Genomic DNA, 15,373 nt, shown 5'->3' with positions numbered 1-15,373 from the left:
TTGGAGAGGAGAAGCTCTCCTTCAGTGATGGTGGAAGGAAGGTTATGGGGTGAGGGCAGTGGTCTGTTATACATAGGGGTTGCGGTGGTTGAGCTGTAAAAACTTGCCTTGTTTAGTTGATCTTATTTTTGAAGTATGCGGAGGGGCAGTGGAGGGCGGAGGAAGGAGTTAAAAGTTTTGAATAACTGTTGTTTGGGGTTGTAGGATAAGAAAGGTATGAGGGTTGTGAAGTCGTCCTGTTTAGCAGAGGTGAGGGCCGACTTGATTGTGGAGAAGTCTTCCTGCGAGTGCGTTTTCTTCTAGCGTAGCTCAGCAGCCTTGGACACTTTCCGAAGCTTTTTAGTGAGGCTGTTGTGCCAGGGTTGTCTATTGACTCGTCTCACTCTGCCATGAAGGAGAGGGGTGACCGAGTCAATAGCTGATTAGATTGTGGCGTTGTAGGAAATGATGGCGCTGTCTGTGTCGTGGAGTGAAGATATGGAGGACAGCAGTAGAATTGAGTCAGAGAATGTGTTGAAGTCACCCATGACGGTGATAGGAATGTCAGAAGAGAGAAGACACTGAACAGAGAAACGTGGAGCGAAGACCCCTGATCATATGACTCCTCCCCCCCATGTGACTGATCACATGACGGTGACATCACACAGGTCCTGTAAGCACACGGCGGTGCCGGCTCTGCAGGTGGAGGGAGGTGTGTATATGTTCTCCATCACTGTGGGCAGATTATGACTTTGTCTCTGACACGTTTCCTCCGCTTCTCTTCGTCTCTGCTCTTTTGAGATGTGTTGGGGTCTCGGGAGCTGATACGTTATACAGCCACAATGTGCATCTGACACCCGCCACCAGAGCTGAGCTCAGATCGCTGCTGTTTACTCCCGACAATCACTGGCACTTACATGGGGTGTTTGCTGGTGTCGCGATCATTGGATCTCACAGGTCCCAGCTGGGAAGAACAAAATAAAAGCTCAGAAATGGAAAATGGCCATGACAGGAAGGGGTTAATGGCAGGAAAATTGGCAAAAATATATATTAAGAGCCCAAAATGTATGTGAAGCATCACCCATGTGTCAGGGAGATCAGCGCTTCAGTTCTATCACAGGGCAAGGAGATGGGGAGTCATTCCTGGCAGTGACCGGTGCAAGTACTGCCAAATACGAGGCTACGATTGTGTATCATGGAGACTGTCATTGCTGTATATGCAGGTGTCAATGTCTCCATTTTTGCAGAATATTTAAGAAATGGTTAAAAACCTCAGGGAGATGGACACTGACTATTGTCTTTGTAGGATGTATGTGCCACCTCCTGCCACAGAACAGAAGATGCTGTGGGGTTTCTAGTAGAGAATAAAGATGTAGCAGTCATTGTGGTGCTGTTACCCCTTAGTAGGGTTGCCCGGACATTTAATACTGATGACCCATACATGGGATAATCTGTTCCATTATGCACCAAATAAATAAGTGATAGGCTCAGTGATGTCTACAATCAAGCATGGGAGGGCTCGGTGATGTCTACAGTGAAGCATGGGGGGCTCGGTGATGTCTACAGTGAAGCATGGGGGGCTCGGTGATAGCTACAGTGCAGGATGGCAGGGGCTCAGTGATGTCTACAGTGAAGCATGGCAGGGGTTCGGTGATGTCTACAGTGAAGCACAGTGGGGGCTCAGTAATGGCTACAGTGAAGCACGGTGGGGGCTCGGTGATGGCTACAGTGCAGGATGGCACAGGGGTTCGGTGATGCCTGCAATGAAATACAACGGGGTCTTGGTGATACATATGTAGCGCCCCGAGGGTTCGGTTGCTACAGGGGTATTGCACCTCAACCAGAGGTGTGATATTCCACTCCCAGGTAAGGATGGGACCAGGGCTCAGTTAGCTGCATACACACACTCACCCCATTTCCGGGGGACAGCTCGACAGTGCTCCCATTTATATATATGCAGGCACAACTGACCATGTCCCTGGCTGGAGTGGGGAGGGGGGAGAGAACCCTGTGATGTAGGAGCAGAAGGGGACGGTTTCTGGAGCATAGGAAGGAGCTCATTGGGTGCAGGTCACCTGAGCTCAGACACAGAGAAGCAGATAAAAGGTGGGGGCCATCTTAGGAGGGAGTTCGTTCAGTCAGAGCAGGAGAGAGGGCTGACAGGGAGCCAAGGCTCAGTCTGAGCTCAGCTCCATGAGGCAGGCCTAGGGTGAAGGCCGGAGCCAGAAGGGAGAAGAGGAGAAGGAGAAGGAAGGAAGAAAGGTGGAGAGAAAGAGGAGTAGAAAGGCTCCAGAAACAAGAAGGCAGGAGGGACCCTAAGAACCCACGATATATCGGGTGAAGGGTCAGGCAGAATAAGGGTACCGGATTCCCAAGTTGGTGGAGGTAAATCATCCCTCAGCCAAAGACCGGAGGTCATGATCATCTATTGGTGCGACCCCCTGCTAAACCTGCTAGGAAGGCACCATATAGGATAGCGGGAAACGGGGCCCACGTTTGCCCGCATAGATCCGTGACAGCTGGACAGAAGTTTGGTCACTGGTGGATCGTGAGAGGCCAGAGAAAGGACAGAAGGGGGTCCTGTGCCATACTCCTAAATTGCCTGGGGGTTGACCGAGCCCCTCACCTGGTGGACGCAGCACGGCTTGGGCAGTGACATGGATAACAACTGTGAGTAAAAACCCTGGACTGCATCATTGGATTCTGTGTTATTTATGCTGCGCCTGCACCATCACCCCCAGCATCCTATTACCTGCCCTGAGGCTACAGTCTTCCCGTGGGGAGTTATACTATCTCAGCTGCACACACTATCAGCCTCAGTGGACGGCCTTGCAGCGGCGGTTCATAATAGCCGCAATCCATGAGTGGCGTAGTCGGACATTCCTAAATCTAAAAATAGACTGCCACAGCATTTGGTCTGACCACCCTGAGCCACGGGATCGGGTTGCCACTACTACCCCAACATTGCACTGAAGTCCGGTTCCGCGTGCCCCACGGCTCAGGGGGCGAGTCACATACAGTCAAGCATGGTGGGGGCTCAGTGATGGCTAGGGTGCAGCATGGTGGGAGCTCGGTGCAGCCTATGGTGTAGCACAGCGGGGGTCAGTGATGCCTACAGTGTTTCACTGTCTATTCCAATTGGAGAAATTTAAAAAAATAATTAATATTTTTAAAAGTCCAGAGTTACACTGTTTATTACATATGTTTAAACATATTTTTTCATATAAAACATTTAGAAACCTCACAGCACTCAAGTTTTTAAATGGCATATTTGTTTTTTTGGCCCTGTATTTATGAGATGAGATGCTTTTCTCTGAAATGTCATCCTAACTTAAACCCTGACTAAATTATTTTAGTCTTTTAATATAGCTGCTATAGGTATAAGCAGTACAAATGATGTTATAGAGGTTGTCCACGATCCTAAGGATAGGGCATCAATGTAAAAGTAGTGGACAATCTCTTTATGCTATCGCTAGTTTTATTCTTTTAAGATGATTGATATTTAATAGCATCAAACATCTCAATCCTTTCTTATTTGTGAGACCTGTCATCATCATAGTAGATCTAACCCCTACTGTGTGGGTAATATTCACTAATTAATGTGCAGGGATAAGATGTTTTGTTAAATAGAGCTTATCACTGGCTACCTATCTAGCACCTGTGCTGGAGATTAGCCTTACACATTTCTTCAATAGTTAATTCCTGCCATGAATGATCAGGGTCTGGCAGTCTGTATATAAGTATAAACATTTCTAGATATAACACATGGTGTCATTCTTTGACTCTATGCAGTTGCTGAGCTCCCAGGTAAAACACTTACCTGCTCGTTATATACAGACCAAGCAGACTCACAGTTTAGCACAGACTCTGGAAGTCTCTGTGCTCTAGGGACTGGACCCTGCCTTGTGCAGCTTGCCCTTGCAGAGAGCACACTTCTCTCCCTTGCACAGAGAACTCCATGATGGTGCTTCTTCTTCCTCACACTACAACTAACACTACTGAAGCACCTCCTCCCATCTCTGAAGGATTGTGCACAACTTCCTGGCTTGGATAAAAGTGCACAATCCTCCAGTAAGGGATCGGGTAACAATGTGTGTATGTAAAGAGAACTTACCCTCACCATAACTGGCAATACATATGAACCACATTACACATGCAGGCATTTTGTGGCGCTATAGACACGGCCGCCACATTCCCCCCTAGTGAAGAGTAGCACGTCCTCGGGCTACTTAGCTGAGAGACAGTCCATAATAAAACAAAATTAACATTAACATAAACTTATATAAATATTTGTATTAATCTGGTTGTGGATTACAGCCCAAAACCACTCCTAATCGTCCTCGAGTGCAGCTGCGGGGCACACAGACCATAATATAGAATTCACTGCACTGGCTGTTTTGGATGTCTCCTTGACAAAGGTACGATGTACCAGGCTCCTTTCAGTTCGTAAGTCCTTACAAGAGTTCTTGTAGTAAAAGAAAGCGTAATGGTTGCTGAAATCTCACAATAGTCCATGTGGGCACATCTTTTTTTTCAACATTTTCAATAGCGTTACATAAAACATAGTTCAACATAAATACAAATCAAATCTACTTATTGGTCTTCTTAGCTCTATGAATCATTCCTATAGCGAGAAGGGGTTTGTCCCTGTGTACTACGCAGTGATTTGCGCAAAATAGGAATGCTAGGCAATTTTCTACCACTCTTTGAACTTACCACAGCTGACAGCTAGCAGGGGGCAAGTTTTCTGGTCTTTGAGTATGATCAGGGGCTGATTTCAGCTGCTGCTCTCCTTCACAAGGGTCTGGTGTTTCTGGTAAGGACCATTGTGGAAACAACATCACTGGGACTACTACCGCATTGTCGACTTGCAGCCAAGAATGGGCAAATTCACCTAGGATGGTGCGAATCTTTGTACCTGTCTCTTCTATTTGCTGAGGGACTTACCTAGTTTCAATTCTTTTACACAATTGGGCTGGACATATTTTCAGATTGTCCCGGTATACAGTAGTACATGTTTTTCCTCCATCTTTGGAGATGGTACACACTTTGCTGTTGTCATAGTTAAATGGTAGAATAGTGTAAGGCTGGGCCTCCCATTGGTCGTCTAACTTGTGGTTTCTTCTCTTTTTCTTCAACACTTGTTCACCTGGTGATAGGGGGGTTGCCAGCGCGTGCCGATTAAAGTCTCTCTTCTGTCTTTGTCAAGCTTGGGCAAGACTCTGTTGTACACATTGCTGAACCTTTTGATACTGCAGTTGCCTTTCTGTGCTCCAATCAGTGTCTAATTGGCTGGATATAGTTTCAGGAGTTAGGACTCCCATTTCCAGGTCAATGGGGAGTTTACCTGGCCGTGAACGCATCAGATAAGCTGGGACATATCCTGTTGAGCTAGTTGGGATATGATTGTACATTTCTATCAAATCAGGCAATTTCTCAGGCCATTGGTTCCTTTCTTCCAACGGTAGGACCTGTAATAAATTGATGACCAGATGATTCAATTTTTCGCAAAATACGTTGCCTTGTGGGTGGTATGGCGTGATTCTGATCTTTTTACACCCATATATGGAGCAAAATTCCTAGGAAACTTCTGCCTCGAAGGCTGGACCTCTGTCTGTTAGCACTTGATCTGGGTAACCATGGGGTCTACAGAAATACTCTTGGAATGCCTTTGCAGCCGTCCTTGCCATTTGGTCCTTCACTGGAACGACCACTATGAAGCTGGAATAATGGTTGACTATGGTTAGAGCATAGTTATACCCTGATCAGCTTGGGGATAGTTGCACATGGTCTAGGGCCACTAGCTCCAGAGGTTGCTTAGTGATTATGGGCTGCAAGGGGGCTTTTTGACTGGTGGGATTCTTCCTTCTAAGATTACATGGGCCACACTCTCTGCACCACTGTCAAATGAACCATCTCATGCCTATCCAGAAGAATCTGTCGTGGATGAGAACTAGCTTTTTCCACCCAGAGTGTCCAGCTTGATTGTGATAAGCTTCTAGGACCATGGGCACATCTCTTCTTGGGACCACAGTCTGCCATACCAGCTCATGCGTACGTGGGTTAATGGCTCTTGGGACCAATTTGCCTTCATAAGTAAACAGCTTCTTTCTCTTTTTCCACAATTGTTGGGCATCTGTGGGTGTATGGGGAGCGGGAGATGAATTTGCTGCACCAAGGAGCTCTTTGACAATGCATATAGGCGGGTCACTGCTCTGCTTCTCTTCCCAACCATAGTGGGGTAGCGGTTTAAGGGACACTTCTTTGATGGCTAGACTCCTGATTACCCCTGCTCGTTTCAATTCTTTTAGCATACTTTTTCCACACTGATAATGAGTGGGACGTATGGGACAATATCTTTCTTTGATAGGTGGATGATCTGCTGTGGGGATATTATGTTGGAAACCCTTTACCTGTCCAAAATCCAAGGGGTGCTTACTGATAACCCACTCGTACTCTTGGACCACTCAATACACCCCATTTTTCTGATGTGAAGGAGTAGAGTCAATGCCAACATGCATCTTTTGAACCCAGTCCTGCAACGGAATTAAGGAGCCGTTGCCCTTCGTCGACTCAGAGGGAGCCAAGGGTCCTGCAGCCTGAATATCATTGTTGCTGACTGTAAACAGTTTGGCTACGGTTGCATAACGGGGCAAGAATGCCTCCTCTTCCCCACAGTTCAGGACATGTACTGGAACCCTGCCCTTTTAAACATCAATAATCCTCATGGCTGTCATAACAGTTGGTCAGCTGTCCGAATAGACTGGTTCTAATAGAGCTTGGTAATCCTGGCCCCTGATACCTATGGCTGCTCTACACCAGATGAGTCTCACTCCTGGGGGGGAAGCATAATGGAGTTGGGATCGCTCACCCTTACGCTACCTATCTCTCCACCAGCTATCTCCACCTGCTGTTGCTGCACGAGAGCCTTGATTTCTTTATTGAGGGCATACTTCTCTTCGGAAGGAGCTGAATCTGCTATGTATTGCAAAATGGCGATGACCTCACTTAAATAATTTTCTATCACATTTGTGCCCAGGGTTATGGTAGGAGTACACTCCCCTCTTTCCACATCTACTACCACAAGGACATGAGATGTTAGCTCCACCCTCCCCACTTTAATAACAACCTCTTTGTACCCCACCTGTGTCAATGGCTGACCATTACTTGCTATTAATGACAAGTCTCCATCAGGGCATCGGATTAAATCAGTATCAGCCTAATATCTCTGGTACAGTGTGTGGGGTATTGTGGTTACCTGCAAACCAGTGTCCAGAAAGGCGGTGAAGGGGATACCATAAATTACAACCGGTATGAATGGACATCCACCAACATACTTGCTCCTCCAGTTCCTTGGACCAGACTGTCTTACTCCCAGGGGTTGGTACGTTCCCCCAGGGGTCGCTTGTTTAAAGTATACTCTCTTTCAATATGACCAACCTTGTCGCATTGTCTGCAGATGGGTCGTCCTGTGGGGTCAAATTGATCAGAAGATCCCCTGCCAGTGCGGGTCAGCCGTCGCTGCCATGGTGGGATCCTCCTCTGCTGTTGCCGTGTAAGATCATCTGGTTTGGAGGCTAATTGGATCCTCTCTTTGGGGGAACAAGCCTGGAGAGTCTGCACAGTTTTACATAAAGCAGCCACACTCTTAGTCAGTTCCTGTACTTGTAGCCGTAAATCTGCAGAAGGATCATCAACTTTCGCCTGGGTATACTGTGCCTCAGGCACTTGGGAGGAGGACACATCCCCTGGTGGTACATAACTGCTGGGTGTTTAACTGGCTCACTGCAGACCTAGGTGGATTCTCGTAATATACGGATTGATCTGTCCTTAAACTGAGCAAAGTCCATATCGGAGCAACATCATGCGCAGCTGGGCCTTAGTGATGGGCGAGCACCAAAATGCTCGGGTGCTCGATGCTCAGGTCGAGCACATTAGAATACTCGGGTGCTAGACCCAAGCAACGAGCCCAATGTAAGTCTATGGGAAACGCGAGCATTTTTCAGGCGGTTCCCCCCCGGCGGTCTGCAGAGGGCCTAAAAATTGCCCAAATCAATGGGAACAGTGCTCAAATGACATGGGAATAGCATGGGGAAGACCCCTGGAAGCATTTCGGACTCACAGGTCAATGCTGTCAACAACGTTGTCAAAGGTATTATGCCACTTTTACAGACTCTCAATAAAACATACAAAAACGAAACCAAAATGGATTTTCCTGGGAAATATGTTAAGGAACATCCTTTCCAGGGTAATGACTTGTATATAAGGCAAAATAAATATACAAAAGCAAATCTGCTCCTCCACTCCTTGAGCTATGTTCACACGTAGCGTTTTTGATGCAATTTTAGTTACACTTTAGCATTGCTTTCAACCAAGACAAATGCATTCACTGGAAAATGTCATTTTAACATTTTACAACCCTATCTGGCCATGTGGTGTGTGACACATCATCAGACACATGCATAAAGTGCTGAAAAGACATGGGAACAGCATAGGGAAGACCCCTGGAAGCATCTCTGACTCCCAGGTCACTGCCTAAAAGTGTGCCCATCATAAGTGATCCTTGCACATGTCGTTGCAGACTTGCAACAATCACCGTCCACGTCCTTGTCCCAGTGCAGCGTTCAGTTGTCCCTACCTTATTCTTTGGAATGCAAGCACAAGTATGCAGCTAGCCACCCGCCCACAGGCTGCAATACTATACCGCCAAATTTTTGACAGTTGCTTGCACTTGAAATGTGGCCTTTTAGGCTCGTGGAGGCGGAAGCTGTCCACAACCTTATGGTGGCGGCGACCGGGTATCCATACTCGGTCCCCAGCTGTCACTATTTGCCCCGTTGTAGTCTCCGTCTTCCACAAGCACGGGGCCCACAACATTACCCGTGCCATCCCCAGTTTACTTACTGTGAAGAACCACCTAACCACAAACGCGTGGACAAGTGAATGTGGCCAGGGACGGTACGGAGCCAGTCCACAGCTTGTCGGTGAGTTGTATTTCACCACAGCCATATTTTTTAGCTTGGTAAAAGGACTTGGGAAACGGTATCTACTCCAGCTGTCATTTCTCCCAGGAAGTCCTCTAAAGCTGCTTGCACTAGAAATGTCACTGTTACGGGTCCGGGGGGTGGAACCTCTGTGCTATGGTGCAAGGAGGGACCCAGAGGGGCGTAACTAAGTATCAACCCGGACCGACCCTGGTCGTACAGTGGCTAACGACTCCGTGACCAGGGAGGGACCGAGTCGAGGGACCAGGTGCTACTCTGGGGACGACCTTGTAAGGGAGCAGGTGACTCCCACGGTACAGATGGCGGGGACTGACCGGAATAACCGGTAGGCACAGCAGGCAGGCTGGCGAGCAGAAGCCTCCAGGTAGGCTATCAGGTAGACAGTGACGGCAGTAGTCTCTAGGTAGGCAGGCAGGTGGTCACGGCAAGTGACAGCAGGAGTCTCTAGGTAGACTGGCAGGTGGTCACGGCAAGTGACGGTTGGAGCCTCCGGGTAGGCTCGGCAGGTAACTGGCAGGTAACAGGCAGGTGCTTCCAGGTAAGCGGGCTGGCAGGCACGGCAGGTAACAGGCAGGACTAGTCAGGCTAGCAGTGGGACCTGAGGGCTGAAGCATAGATAAGTATACTGTGCGACAACTGTTGCTCGGGCACCTCCATTTTGGAGGAGGTGCCTTATATATGGGAGGTCCTCCGGCAATTGGCCGGGGATTCCATAGGACGGCGCACGCGGCCCCTTTAAGAGAGAGGGAGCGCGCGCACCCTAAGCACAGTGCCCGGGAAGCTGCGCGCGCCGGCAGCAGCAGGAAGAGGAGCGCTGGAGGACGCTAAGCGGGGAGCGTGGGGAGCGAGGAGGTGAGAGGGACGGCGTCTCTGCCTGGCAGGGGGCAGAGACGCCGATGCTACAGTCGCCTTTTAGGGTCGTGGAGGTGGAAGCTTTTCACAACATCATGCCGGCGGCGGCCAGGTGTCCATACTCGGTCACCAACTGCCACTATTTCTCCCGGTATCGTCTCCGCCTTCCACAAGCGCGGGTCCAACAACATTACCCGTGCCCTCCCCAGTGCACTTACTGGGAAGGACCGCCTAACCACAAACACGTGGACAGGTGAATGTGGCCAGGGTTGGTACGGAGCCAGTCCACATTAAAAATGCAGCCATACAGTGTCCGGGAACTTCCAACACGCTTTTCTTAGCCAGTGCTGCTTCTCAGCAGTGTTGGACGGGCCCACCAGAGAATCCTCGGGTGGGTCCTGGCTTCCCTATCAGGAGAGTTTATGATAGGCGCAAACTTTGCATCTGCTATGGGACTCTTGAGCGGGGGAGAAAGGTGGGCCCTCAGAATCAAATCCTCTGGTGGGCCCAATGTTTTTCAGTCTGACACTGCTTCTCAGTGAGAGTTGTATTTCACCACAGCCATATTCTTTAGCTCGGTGAAATGACTGGCATAGAGGGAAACCGTATCTACTCTGGGTGTCATTTCTCCCAGGAAGTCCTCTAATGCAGCTTGTTGCAGAAGCAATGGCAGCCCGTCCAACATCAGCTCGCATTTGTCGGAGGTGCTTCGACACACAAATATCTTTCTTTGCGCCTTTAATTTCATGACTACAGAGTTGGGCAATGGCCTGATCTTCAATGCGGTTTGAGAAATAACATGCATAAGCACGTCCAATCCACATTAAAAAAGCAGCCCATAGAGTGTCCGGGAACCTTCCCAAACACTTTTCTTAGCCAGGGCTGCTTCTCGGCAGGGTTGGACTGGCCCACCAGAGAACCGGAGTTCATAGTGCCGAGGTGAGGCAATGATGATGATAGAGGCCACCATCTGCTTAGTTTTCTGTTACTTGGAATGCAAGCGCAAGTATGCAGCCAGCCACCCACCCACCGGCCGCAAAATTAAACTGCCAGTTTTCTGGCCAGCTGCTTGCACTTGAAATGTGGCCTTTTGGGCTCATGGAGGTGGAAGCTGTCCACAACCTCATGGCAGCGGCCAGGTGTCCATACTCGGTTCCCAGCTGCCACTGTTTCTCCTGGTATCGTCTCCGCCTTCTACAAGCGCAGGTCCCTGAACATTACTGTGGGACTCTGTTTGCCTCCTACCAGCTTGGAATATTTCCAGTAAACTATGGTACAACACCATGTTATTAGCACTGCCCCCAGTACCAGTAGAGAAGCCATCCCCAATTTCCTTCTCAGGAATTTTATTTGGTAGACTGAGTGGCTGCCCAAATACATTAGTTTCTCTCAAAGGAGCTGAAGATAGAGTGGCAGTAGGTGTAAGTTTCTCCAGCCTGTTAGATATCAGTGGGTGAACGGCAGCACATTGGATCAGCCGTTAGCACTGAAGCCTTGCAGCACTTGGATCCTGGGTTCAAATCCCAGCAAGGACAACATCTGCAAGGACTTTGTATGTTCTCCCCGTGTTTGCGTGGGTTTCTACCTCAGTAAAAAAGCAGCCATAGAGTGTCTGGGAACCTGCCCACACACTTTTCTTAGCCAGGGCTGCTTCTCGGCAGGGTTGGACGGTCCCACCAGAGAATCCTCTGGTGTGCCTTGGCTTCTTCCTCAGGAGAGTTCATGATAGTGCAAACTTTGCAGCTGCTATGGGGCTCTTGAACGGGGGAGAAAAGTTAGCCCTCAGAATCAAATCCTCTGGTGGGCACAATGTTTTTCAATCTGAAACAGCTTCTCAGTGGGATCACCACAGCCATATTCTTTAGCTCGGTGAAAGAACTGGCATAGAGGGAAACCGTATCTAATCCGGCTCGTTATACAATCCCGGTCACTACCTCACATCATATAAAGATTTTGTTAATAAAAAAACAATAATAAAAAATCTTTAAAATTATTAATCTTCTCAGTGAAACAAGTGTGAAATCAAACTCTTGAATCTCCAAGCTTTTGTATATACCCAGCTAGGAGTCAATGGATCGGGTGTTGCGATAAAGAAAGTTATTGTCTGTGAAATGGAATCATTCAGCTGTAATGTTAGCGACATTTCTAATAATTCTCTATATTATCTCTGTTTAAATTTTCTATCATATAGGATGAAGGAAAGGGACAAGACCAAGATGGCGGAGAAGATATTAAACCTCACCCTTGAGATAATTTTTCAGCTTACTGGAGAGGTGAGAGGTTGTGATGTCATCACATGACATCATTATCTATGGGAATAACAGGTGATATGACCGGAGAGGTGAGAGGTTGTGATGTCATCACATGACATCATTATCTATGGGAATAACAGGTGATATGACCGGAGAGGTGATGGACTCTGGAAATGTCTGTAGTGATATTATTAATGTCTCCACACTCAGGATTACACAGTAGTGAAGAAGACCTCTAGTGATCGCTGTCAGGCCCCTGTGTCTGAAGCACGGGGAGGAACCCTGAGCCCAATCCCGGGGCCTCCACCTCACCCCCGGATACATGAGGACATCAATGACCAGAAGATCCTAGAACTCACCAGCAAGATGATTGAGCTGCTGACTGGAGAGGTGACACTGCTGGGAATGCTGGGACATTATACAGGACGGCACTGGAGGATTCTGGGTGATGACGGTATCATTGTGTGTGTCAGGTTCCTATAAGGTGTCAGGACGTCACCGTCTATTTCTCCATGGAGGAGTGGGAGTATCTAGAAGGACACAAGGATCGGTACAAGGAGGTGATGATGGAGGAGCACCGGCCCCGCACATCACCAGGTAATAGACAGGACTAAATCCACACGGCCTATAATTCTCTGTATGTAATAATGATGCCAGTCCTGTCTGTGTCTCCTGCAGGTCTCTCCAGTAAGAGGACAACCCCAGAGAGATGTCCCGCTCCTCCTCCTGCACAGGACCATCAGGTAGATGGAGATCTCCCCTATGATGTGTAGACGACTGTGACCTCCTTGTGTTCAGTCTTGTCTTCTCCTCCAGTATTAGATGTTTTATACTTGTGTAATGAGAGCGGTGGAGACGGCAGGATCACAGCTGACCACAGACATGGCCGGATCTTCTCACCATTATTCCCGGTGACTTCTCCAATCATCGGGGACTTTTACAATATTTGTTTTGCAGCTTTTGGATCTGGATAAAGATCTGAACAATATTAATGCTCCAGAGAGAAATGTGAGGGGCGATCAGCGGTGTAAAGAGGAGACCCCTACAGATAACCGCCCAGGTGAGGAGCTTTAGATGAATATTCACTGTTCAGCCACAATCTGAATTGATAATAATGTGATCCTGTTATATGTGATGTCACAGGTCGTGCATTTATAATATGGAGGATAATATACAGCGGGATATGAATTCTGTCTAAAAAAATAAATAAAAATGGTAATCATGTAGAGCTGCCTCGAAAGGGTTAAACTAAAAAATCGTGACTCATCCTAAAACAAAACAATTAAACAATGAAATGTGGAATTTCTGAGGATCAGTTGTAGGACCGATAATAAACTAATGATATCTGTATATATTTGGTATCGCTGTAATCGTAACAACCTGATGTTACAGAAAGTGGTCCGAAAATCAATGGCGTTTCTACCCCCATGAAGAGTTAATATGTACAGGTGCATTTCACAAAATTAGAATATCATGAAAAAGTTAATTTATTTCAGTTCTTCAATACAAAAAGTGAAGCTCATATATTATATAGAGTCATTACACACAGAGGGATCTATTATATAGAGTCATTACACACAGAGGGATCTATTATATAGAGTCATTACACACAGAGGGATCTATTATATAGAGTCATTACACACAGAGGGATCTATTATATAGAGTCATTACACACAGAGGGATCTATTATATAGAGTCATTACACACAGAGGGATCTATTTCACGTGTTTATTTCTGTTAATGTTGATGATTATGGCTTACAGCCAATGAAAACACAAAAGTCATTATCTCAGTAAACTAGAATAATTAACAAAAAACACCTGCAAAGGCTTCTTAAGCGTTCAAAAAGGTCCCTTAGTCTGTTTCAGTAGGCTCCACAATCATGGGGAAGACTGCTGACGTGACAGATGTCCAGAAGGCAGTCATTGACTCCGCAAGGTCCCAGGGTCTGGAGGAAGAGTGGAGAGGCCAGAATCCAAGCTGCTGGAGGTCTAGTGTGAAGTTTCCACAATCAGTGATGGTTTGGGGAGCCATGTCATCTGCTGGTGGAGGTCCACTGTGTTTTATCAAGACCAAAGTCAGCGCAGCCGTCTACCAGGACATTTTACAGCACTTCATGCTTCCCTCTGCCGACAAGCTTTTTGGAGATGGAAATGTCATTCTCCAGCAGGACTTGGCCCCTGTCCACACTGCCAAAAGTACCAATACCTGGTTTACACACAACAGTATCACTGTGCTTGATTGGCAGCAAACTCGCCTGACCTTAACCCTATAGAGGATCTATCATGGAGAATCTATGGGGTATTGTCAAGAGGAAGATGAGAGACCCCAGACCCAACAATGCAGACGAGCTGAAGGCGGCTATCAAACCCACCTGGGCTTCCATAACCCCTCAGCAGTGCCACAGGCTGATCCCTCCATGCCACATTGCCACATTGATGCAGTAATTGATGCAAAAGGAGCCCGACCAAGTATTGAGGCATTTACTGAACATACATTTCCAATTTTAAAATCATTTTTCAAGCTGTTGTTATAAAGTATTCTAATTTACTGAGATAATGACTTTTGTGTTTTCATTGGCTGTAAGCGATAATCATCAACTTTAACAGAAATAAACACGTGAAATAGATCCCTCTGTGTGTAATGACTCTATATAATAGATCCCTCTGTGTGTAATGACTCTATATAATAGATCCCTGTGTGTAATGACTCTATATAATAGATCCCTCTGTGTGTAATGACTCTATATAATAAATCCCTCTGTGTGTAATGACTCTATATAATAGATCCCTCTGTGTGTAATGACTCTATATAATAGATCCCTCTGTGTGTAATGACTCTATATAATAGATCCCTCTGTGTGTAATGACTCAATATAATAGATCACTCTGTGTGTAATGACTCTATATAATAGTGTGGCGCCCTGCTACTCATTGGTACCACAGATCCCAGAGGGGTGCATGGACGGATTTCTCCACAAGAGGCCCTCACAGCATGCATACACCTCCACCCTGCCACCTCAGACCACCAGAGGGAGCCCGGATAGGGACATATATATACGGAGGGTGGAGTTAGGCAGTCAGTTCTTCTAGGAAGAGAGTCTAGAGAACGCAGTTAAGAGTACAGCAGTGGAGCACGAGGCTCCTGCAAGTCTAGACTCAGGGAGCTCAGAATAGTGAGCCTAAGGCGTGCCGACGCCATAAGAGCGGTGAAGCACGGCAAGCCTGCTGCTAGTATGTAGCCTAGTGAGGGTCTCGAGCGAGGCCGAAGGCTAGTGGAGTGAGT

The 15,373-nt window shown here is 47.4% G+C and overlaps 1 pseudogene; it reads left to right on the top strand.

The window, feature by feature from the left end:
- The first annotated feature begins 621 nt into the window (after nucleotides 1–621).
- Nucleotides 622–15,373, top strand: part of LOC141272655 (uncharacterized) — a 39,283-nt pseudogene continuing 24,531 nt past the window's right edge.

Source organism: Phyllobates terribilis, unplaced genomic scaffold, assembly GCF_046119375.1.
Source record: "Phyllobates terribilis strain yellow unplaced genomic scaffold, ASM4611937v1 Scaffold_1__5_contigs__length_1240528914, whole genome shotgun sequence".
Classification (NCBI taxonomy): domain Eukaryota; kingdom Metazoa; phylum Chordata; class Amphibia; order Anura; family Dendrobatidae; genus Phyllobates; species Phyllobates terribilis.
This window is presented reverse-complemented; position numbering and strand designations above follow the sequence as displayed.